The sequence below is a fragment of the Salvia splendens genome, chromosome 15 (assembly GCF_004379255.2).
Source record: "Salvia splendens isolate huo1 chromosome 15, SspV2, whole genome shotgun sequence".
NCBI lineage: Eukaryota > Viridiplantae > Streptophyta > Magnoliopsida > Lamiales > Lamiaceae > Salvia > Salvia splendens.
Window position 1 is genome coordinate 17,707,050 of NC_056046.1, and position 10,584 is coordinate 17,717,633.

A 10,584-nucleotide genomic window follows, 5' to 3' on the forward strand; every position below is an offset into this window, starting at 1 on the left:
TTCACGCGGAAGAATGTGAAGCGGGCATTTGGTGTGCTCCAAGCGCGGTGGGCAATAGTGAAGGGTCCGGCGCGGTTCTGGTACAAGGACGTCATCGCCGATGTCATGTATGCATGCATAATCTGGCATAACATGATAGTCGAACACGAAGGTGGAAGAGTCACCGATTGGGGCGATGATGAAGGTGAATCTAGCTCCAGCACGGCGGCCCCGCCCCACGTTCGAGGGGCTTTAATGAGGTTCTATCTAGACAGGCCTCAATGCGCAACCAACAAGACCATGCTCAGCTCATGAACGACATGATTGAAGAAGTTTGGGACCGTAACCGCCGTTGAGAATTTGTAGTTTTTTTAATTTCGTAGTGTAATGTTTGAATTTTAATGAAATGAAGTTTTTTTCCAATTTTTGTAGTGTTTTAAATATTTAAATAAATAAAATGCTTAGGGCGGCCTATAGGGCATCCCACTGTAGGCGGAAGGGTAGGAAGATGAAATGCTGATGTGGCGGAGCATAGGATGCCCTATAGGGTGGACTATAGGGCGCCGCCCCATTATGGATGCCCTTATTCTTACTTGTGGCTAACATTTTTTCCAAAATTTCATCATTACAATCTCATCATTAGTTACATGCTCTTCCAATTAATCATTGCCATTTACATACTTGAACCGATTCTTTCTTGCACTATATAGTACTTACCTCAAGACTTACCTCTTTCTTGCACTAGATTGTACTTATATACGTAATGAATTCTTGTATTCATCTAATGAGTACAGTGGAAATAGCACACAAGAGTAACAGATTTAGATTCATAATAGATACTGTACGTTGAGCAGTAAACACAACAATTAGATATACTTACTTGTTATGTTATTGATACAAATCAAATAGGAGAACTTATCGCAAAAGACTAGCATGTTAGGAGAGAGAGCTCATTTAGTCTATATACCTCACACCGACTATTTAGTCTATATACCTCACACCAGTTGTTCTCACAACCGATGTGGAAATTGAGTCCGTAACATTCTACCCTCATTTAAGGGCCAACGTCCTCGTTGGTCACGGCTGGTTCTTTGCCAGGCACCACTCCGAGTTCTCGTTGGTCACGGCGGATTCTTTGTCCGGCCACCACTCCGTGGGTCACCACTTCTAGACGGCCCCAAACGTACTCTTTGGTCACGGCGAGTTCTGTACCCGGTCACCACTCCGAGCCGCTTGGGCTCTCAATGAAAGCACCAATTGATACAGACCAAATAGGAGAACTCATCCCAAAAGACTGTTAGGAGAGGGAGCTCATTTAGTCTATATACCTCACACCAATTGTTCTCTCAACCGATATGGGAATTGAGTCCGTAACATTCGATCCTCCTTTAAGGGCCAACGTCCACGTTGGTCACGGTTGGTTCTTTGCCAGGCCACCACTCCAAGTTCTCGTTGGTCACAACTGATTCTTTGCGGCCACCACTCTGTGGGTCACCACTCCGAGTCGGCCCTAAACGTACTCGTTGGTCACGACGAGTTCTTTGCTCGGCCACCACTCTGAACCGTTTCGGCTCTCAATGAAAGCACCAATTGATACAAACTAAACAAGAGAACTCATCCCAAAAGACTAGTATGTTAGGAGAGAGAGCTCGTTTAGTCTATATACCCCACACCAGTTGTTCTCACAACCGATGTGGGAATTGAGTCTATAACAATTGTTTTCTTCGATTGGTTGATTCCTGCTGGTTGAATCCACTACTATCGAATTCCACGTGTATTCCAATCCGATGCAGGAACAATTCTTAATTCTTAGTGCAATTGCTCGATAAATGAAAGCTAGGAAATCCTCTGTAAAGCTTTAACGTATTCTATGACTTTAACTTTTCTGTTCCCTTTGGTATGTCATTTCACGTTCTCCACAAAGGTGAATATAAACAGAAATTGGGAAGATGAATAGCCACATGGGCTTTGGGCCAATGGGCTTAAGAACAAATATATATATTACCCAACTATAGTTATATAACTCATTAATCTAATTCTAGCCCAATTTCTTTCGATATACACAGCATCATCAACAACATAACTCGTTTAAACTCCAAATTTCTTCCCAAACACGTTGTAGCTTCGTTCTTTAATTGTTTCTGTAGTTAACATGCATCAAAAATTTAACTATGCTTTTTTTAGAGGGTCATTAATATGTTCATTGATTATGACACTTAGTCATTAATTCTCTAGCATGCATTTTCATTTCCTAAAAGAATTGTTTAGTGTTCTTTCTTGGGCTATATATGACATGCCTGACCCCAAACAGATCCACATGGGGTCAAATAAGCTACATCAATTTTAAACTTAGGCCGGGAATATTTTCCTTGGGAAATATAGCAAATTCTGACTAAAGTTTATAATTATTCCGAACATTATCCGTTATAATAAATGCACGTCTCGGAGGATTTTTTTGTTGTTGTCTATACACTTTCTCTGTGTTAGTAATTCTTGTATTCATCTAATGAGCGCAACGGAAATTGCAAACAAGAATAACAGATCTAGATTCATAATCATATTGCAAGTTGAGCATGTAAAACACAACGGAACTAAATCTTACTTGTTGTTGTGTTTTCTTCTACGATTGTGTCCTGCAAGTTGAATCCACTACTATCGAGGTCCACGTGTATTCTGATCCGATGCAGGAACAATTCCTCGGTACAATCGCTCTATAGAGAAAGCTAGGAATTCTCTACAAAGCTTTTCGTATTTTCTCTCTAATGTTACGCTATTTCTCTTCACCCACAATGGAGAATAAATAACCATTATATAGACAAAGAGTCATTAGGGTTTCATGATTGTTGGGCTTATGGACTAATTATAATTGTAGCCCAACTATAATTATTTAATCCATATTAATCTAATCTAGCCCATATCCTTTCAATCTCCCACTTGGACTAGCATTAGATATAATACGCAGTTCCAACTTTGTACCCTTGAGCGGATCAAAATACACTTATAGTGTGACCCTTTAGGCCCTCATTATCGACGACGATCTAATCGAAGTCTGCACAAAACTCCTAGACTGCGTTGGCAGCGTAGCTCGATATATGACGAACGTTTACGTGAATTCGGTAAACAAGCCTTTACACAAAGTTTATAGTAACATCCTTCATTCACGAACCACCCGATTAAGCCTAAGATTTGTCATGTGTCATCCAAATAGCTCAATCACTTTATCTCATCTTTATTAAATGACCCATTCGATCATATTCAATTACTTTAATTGAATATATCTTTGCATTGGCCAATGACTTAATGGTCAAGTAATATAGAGAATTTGAGTGTTCTCTCGAAATTCTAATCGAGGAATGAATCTCATTCTTGGCTCAACTACCATTTCCATTTATCTTATGATGTACCCAACACAAGTCCGTGTCTTAATCCTCCGAGGGGAGGCAAAGCGTTGTACAAGGTCAAAGCACACCACTCAACAAACAAAATGTGTAATGACCTCAGATCCAAGGACTATTACATACTTCATGTACTAATAAACTGTAGACACTCAACAAAACAGTTTAATAGTAGGGTATACCAATACTCTCCAAAGTATACCATGTGTCCATCACGAGTATCTAATATCTGATAGTTGTGAGAACAACTACATTCTCGAAGAATGTGATGCAAACCCCATGCTAACCTATGACATATCATCAATATCCCATTCTTGATGATCATTGGTTAGGGCTATTTTAGAATTATACTATATCATTAATGTCTCACACCATTAACGACAGTCATAATTCAAGGGAACAAATATTTAGAATAAAATCAAACATTTAAAACAATTATTCCAATAAGTGCACAAAACCCATAGGAAATAAAATTTTCATATAATGTGATCAAGTAATATTGTCTCAACACAAAATGTTTCTAAGACATATAAAACTGTAACTCCCACTGATTCAAAGCCATCTACCAACATGCATAACACCTAAGCTCTCAAAGTGCTTGTTGTGTTTTGCTATACATAACGGTTTGGTGAAAGGATCAGCCAAGTTATCATCAGTGGGTACTCTTTCTAATTTTATGTCGCCTCTTTCAATTATTTCTCTGATCAGATGATATCTTCTGGGAACATGCTTGTTCCTGTTCGTAGCTCTGGGTTCTTTTGCTTGCGCAACAGCACCAGTGTTGTCACAATACAAAGGTATTGCACTATTGGCACTCGGAATGACACCCAGTTCTTTAACGAACTCTAACAAAGCAACAGCTTCTTTGGCAGCTTCAGATGCAGCAATATACTCGGCTTCGGTGGTGGAATCGGCAGTTGTACCTTGTTTGGAACTATTCCAACTCACTGCTCCACCATTGAGGACAAAAACATATCCAGACTGAGACTTATAGTCGTCATGGTCTGTTTGGAAACTAGCATCAGTGTACCCAGTAACTGATAACTCTGGTTGTCCACCATAGACTAAGAAATATTCTTTAGTCCTTCTAAGGTACTTAAGAATAGTCTTAACGGTTTTCCAATGTTCCTCACCGGGATTTTGCTGAAATCTGCCTGTCATGCTAAGCGCATAGGCCACATCTGGCCTAGTAGAAATCATGGCATACATAATAGATCCTATAGCCGAAGCATATGGGATCCTTTTCATGTTGTCTCTTTCTTTGTCATTAGAAGGACAATCCTTCTTTGACAATACAATGCCATGTCCCATAGGAAGAAAACCTTTCTTAGAATTCTCCATTGAGAAGCGCCTTAGCAACTTGTCTATGTAAGTGGATTGTGATAATCCGAACATCCTATTCGGTCTATCTCGATAGATCTTGATTCCAAGGATGTAGGAAGCATCACCCAGATCCTTCATCATAAAGGAACTAGACAACCATTCTTTCACGGATTGCATCATGGAACGATCGCTTCCCATAATCAAGATATCATCAACATATATGATAAGGAAGACAACGTTACCATTCTCGCGTTTACTATAAACACATGGGTCCTCTTTGCTTCTGACAAAACCAAACGATTTGATTGTTCTGTCAAAACAAATATTCCAACTCCTCGAAGCTTGCTTAAGTCCATAGATGGACTTCTTTAGCTTGCACACTGCATTCGGCCTTTCTTTCGATACAAAACCTTCTGGCTGTGTCATATAGACATCGCCTTCTAATTCTCCATTGAGAAATGCGGTTTTGACATCCATTTGCCAAATGTCGAAATTGTAGTATGCAGCAATTGCAAGTAATATCCTAATGGACTTGATCTTAGCAACTGGCGAAAAGGTTTCATCATAGTCAATGCCTTCGCGCTGACTATAACCCTTTGCCACTAACCTAGCCTTGTAGGTTTGTACTTTGCCATCTGCATCTCTCTTCTTTTTGAAGATCCATTTGCAACCTATGGGGTAAACCCCATCTGGCAAGTCAACTAGTTCCCAGACTAAGTTGAAGTACATCGAGTCCATTTCAGATATCAAGGCTTCAAGCCACTTCTCTCGATCGGTGTCCGACACCGCCTCGGTATAGGTCTTAGGCTCATCATCATCTAAATCAACTTCATCATCTTGGTTCTCAACCATTAGATTCAGTCTCTCAGGTGCACGACGAATCCTTCTAGACCTATTGAGTTGGTTTTCTTCTGACTCGGGCTGTCCATTCTGATTGTGAGTAGGCCCAGGAATATCACTATGATCTTCTTGAGGTAGAGGTGATGCAACTATTGTATCATCTTGTATTTGATGCATCTCATTGTCTTGAGGAGGTTCTTCGAGAGTCCCTCTAAGGTCTCCTCTAATAGTATTTTCCCCTCCCAATAGATCATCAAAAACTCCCACCGAGTTATTGTTCAAACCATTTGACAATACATCATCCTCATTGTTAACTTGTGGTTCTTGAATTTCTTCAAGATCTACTGTATTTTGACCTTGTTCCTTGCAGACATAACTGTCTTCAAGGAACGTCACATTCCTTGATGTTATCACCTTGTGATTTTCAGGACAGTAGAAATCGTATCCCCTAGTTTGTTTAGGATATCCCACAAAGTAACACTTCTCACTTTTAGATTCCAACTTATCAGTCATTTGTTTCTTAACAAAAGCTGGACAACCCCAGGTCCGCATATAGTTAAGACAGGGCTTTTTGCCATACCATAACTCATATGGCGTTTTCTCAACTGATTTAGATGGAACTCTATTCAGAATGTAAATAGCAGTCAATAAAGCATGACCCCAGAGAAATAAAGGAAGACTAGCTAAACTCATCATGGATCGAACCATATCTAATAATGTTCGGTTTCTCCTTTCAGATACTCCATTCATTTGTGGTGTACCAGGAGGTGTCCAGTCCGACTGAATTCCATGCGATTTCAAGTAATCAAGAAATTCTCGGCTCAAGTATTCCCCTACTCGATCTGATCGAAGAGTTTTTATACTTTTCCCAAGTTGTTTCTCAACTTCACACTTAAACTCTATAAATTTCTCAAAGGCCTCAGATTTGTGTTTCATAAGATACACATATCCATACCTTGTCAAATCATCAGTGAAAGTAATGAAGTACGAATAACCACCTTTTGCTTGAGTTGGAAACGGTCCGCACACATCTGTGTGGATCAACTCTAGCACATCATTAGCACGCACCCCTTTCCCAGAAAGTGGTTTACTTGTCATTTTTCCTTTGAGACAGAATTCACAAGCACCATATGATTCAAAATCAAATGAATTTAGATAGTCTAACTTTCTCAATCTCGCTATCCTTTTCTCATTGATATGACCAAGTCTACAATGCCAAAGATAAGTAGCATTATCCGTATTACATAGCTTAAGTCTTTTATTTTGCACATTGAGAATATCCCGTTTGCATTCAAGCATATATAATCCATTCTCTAAAGAGGCATTTCCATAAAACAATCCATTATTAGAAAACGAGCACCTGCTGTTTGCAAAATGGAAGGAAAAACCTTCGATGTCCAACATCGGAATGGAAATAATATTCTTTGAAATAACTGGAACGAAATAACAATTATGTAAATCTAGTCTATGTCCTGAGGGAAGATCTAATCTATAAGTTCCCACGCGTTCGGCAGCAACTTTTGCTCCATTTCCAACACGTAGGTCTACTTCCCCAGTCCTCACTTTCCTGCTGTCAATTAAACCTTGCACATTATTACAAATGTGTGAACCACAAGCGGTATCCAATACTCAGGATTGTGAGTTATTCATAGACATATTTATCTCAATGACAAACATAGCTGAGCTCCCACTCATTGCACCTTGTGCCTTGAGTTTTGGGCAGTCTCTCTGCCACTCCGTGAAATTTGACCTAGTCAATTTGTTTGTTTCCATCATACACTCATAAGATAAGTTTGACATATTATCTGAACAGAAAATAAAACGAAAAGTAAATTAGAAAAGCATACAAAGATCACAATCGCATCACTAATCAAACAAGGGTTTATTGCATTGATTAGCTCCCACTAATTTTAACATATATTATGTCCCCCAAACATAAAATACGAATTTATATCTAATATAAATTTTAGTGGTCCAAGATCCAAGTCTATATTATTGCAGCCTCTGCGAGGGCTGATGACTACAATAATATCACCAGGTAGGCCTCCAAGCCAATTGTAACAACAATTTTACAATTCTTGGTTTATTAATCTAATTAATATACGTCCATAAATTATTCTGGTTGCGAGGGCTACTCAAAATAATTTAAGCAAGTCAACCCCATCACACGATGCCAACCATGCATCTATGAATGAGCCTAAACCTTGTAGATTTAGAGTAAACGCGAGGGCGTAAAACTCGTGGTCGAAAAGGCTAGGAGCATCAAACAATTGTGATGGACGACGCGTTTGTTTCAAAACAAGACTTATATTTTGTGGGGAATAATTTTGTGATACTAATTTTGTGAATATAATATCCAATATTAAATTTCAAACAATTACTGGGCGCCGCTTACCCAGACATAGTATAACACGGACTACAAATACTGGGCGCCGCCTACCCAGACATAGCATAACACGAACTACACATACTGGGCGCCGCCTACCCAGACATAATATAACACGGTCTCTCACTACTATAGTTAAATAAATAAGCATAAATCAAATAGCATGCTTATCACATAGGATATCAAATAATGCTCAACAAATAAAATCAAATTTTATTCACTAATTAAATGTGGATTTAATTATATTAATTCTAAATTAATATAATTATGCATATTTAATACTAATTCCAAATTAATATTGTGCTGTGGAGTATATATTATCATTTCCAGATGATAACTATGTCCCAATTTGTTAATCTAATTAACGAAATTAATTCAATCTATATTAATTCTAAATTAATAAATTTGTAAATCAAGTAATAACTCCAAATCATCATCAAGCACACATATATTATTTATTATTCTAAAATAATAATATTAACAAATCTTCCAAGATCACAAAAAAATCTTCTATTGTTCTAGGATTTGTCGGCGGAAGCTTTTCCTTTCTTGCTTATTTCTTTCAAATTAAGAATTCTCTTTCTGCTTACTAGTACACGCCTCAATGATGTACAAAAGGAATTCAAAATTAATGACTTCCAACATAAAACTAAAACGCATCACAACTTCCATATGTTGCATCGACTGTACAGCTCTATTGTATTAATCAGTAATTGCGTCATATGTTGCACTAATTTTCGAAAGAATTTTGAAATCCAATTTCAGAATTTTGATTTCCAAAATCATCCACAAATTAATTAGGAAACAAAATTAATTATGAATCGAGCCCGAGCTCTGATACCACTGTTAGGAATTCTTGTATTCATCTAATGAGCGCAGCGGAAATTGCAAACAAGAATAACAGATCTAGATTCATAATCATATTGCAAGTTGAGCATGTAAAACACAACGGAACTAAATCTTACTTGTTGTTGTGTTTTCTTCTACGATTGTGTCCTGCAAGTTGAATCCACTACTATCGAGGTCCACGTGTATTCTGATCCGATGCAGGAACAATTCCTCGGTACAATCGCTCTATAGAGAAAGCTAGGAATTCTCTACAAAGCTTTTCGTATTTTCTCTCTAATGTTACGCTATTTCTCTTCACCCACAATGGAGAATAAATAACCATTATATAGACAAAGAGTCATTAGGGTTTCATGATTGTTGGGCTATGGACTAATTATAATTGTAGCCCAACTATAATTATTTAATCCATATTAATCTAATCTAGCTCATATCCTTTCAATCTCCCACTTGGACTAGCATTAGATATAATACGCAGTTCCAACTTTGTACCCTTGAGCGGATCAAAATACACTTATAGTGTGACCCTTTAGGCTCTCATTATCGACGACGATCTAATCGAAGTCTGCACAAAACTCCTAGACTGCGTTGGCAGCGTAGCTCGATATATGACGGACGTTTACGTGAATTCGGTAAACAAGCCTTTACACAAAGTTTATAGTAACATCCTTTCATTCACGAACCACCCGATTGAGCCTAAGATTTGTCATGTGTCATCCAAATAGCTCAATCACTTTATCTCATCTTTATTAAATGACCCATTCGATCATATTCAATTACTTTAATTGAATATATCTTTGCATTGGCCAATGACTTAATGGTCAAGTAATATAGAGAATTTGAGTGTTCTCTCGAAATTCTAATCGAGGAATGAATCTCATTCTTGGCTCAACTACCATTTCCATTTATCTTATGATGTACCCAACACAAGTCTGTGTCTTAATCCTCCGAGGGGAGGCAAAGCGTTGTACAAGGTCAAAGCACACCACTCAACAAACAAAATGTGTAATGACCTCAGATGCAAGGACTATTACATACTTCATGTACTAATAAACTGTAGACACTCAACAAAACAGTTTAATAGTAGGGTATACCAATACTCTCCAAAGTATACCATGTGTCCATCACGAGTATCTAATAACATAAGTATGGTAAAATTTTGGATTTTCCATGAAGTTAAAACTTGGGCATAAAATAATCATGAAATTTGATCGAGTTTGGATAATCTAGGTGGACTAAGTAGACGGGAAATGCAACAACAACATTTCGATAAGCTATAAATAACGTAGTATCACGTTGTTTCCTAGCCAAATTTAGCCCTCATGAAAATAGGGTTCTAAGTTGTTTCTCTCCCAAATTTCTTCTTGTTTCTCTAAATATCTTCTGGTTCATTCAAATTTAGGGCTGGGGCAACCTTTGAAATTTCTTAATATTCATCGAATTTCTTCATCTTTGATGTCAAAACAGAGTGCCAATTCTGGATGACGGTACTATCATTGTACAAACTAGAAGGTGTGTATACAAAGCTAAAGTCCTTATGCTCGAGTTAATTTGTATTGATTTACATATTGAAATAATTGGAACATTTAACTATTCTCATCGTGTCCATTGTCCAACATCCTCCTAAATAGGTAGAAATGCACTATCTAGCCCAATGAGTAAGCTCCTACCCTCCTACAACCCATTATGAAACCCTTCTTAAGAATACTGATCAACCTAATCTGCATTGCTCTTAAATAGACCATCATCATCCAGCATATCACCTCAACGGAGTAGTAAATTGCTATTTTTTTACTGTAGAATAAATTACCAAAA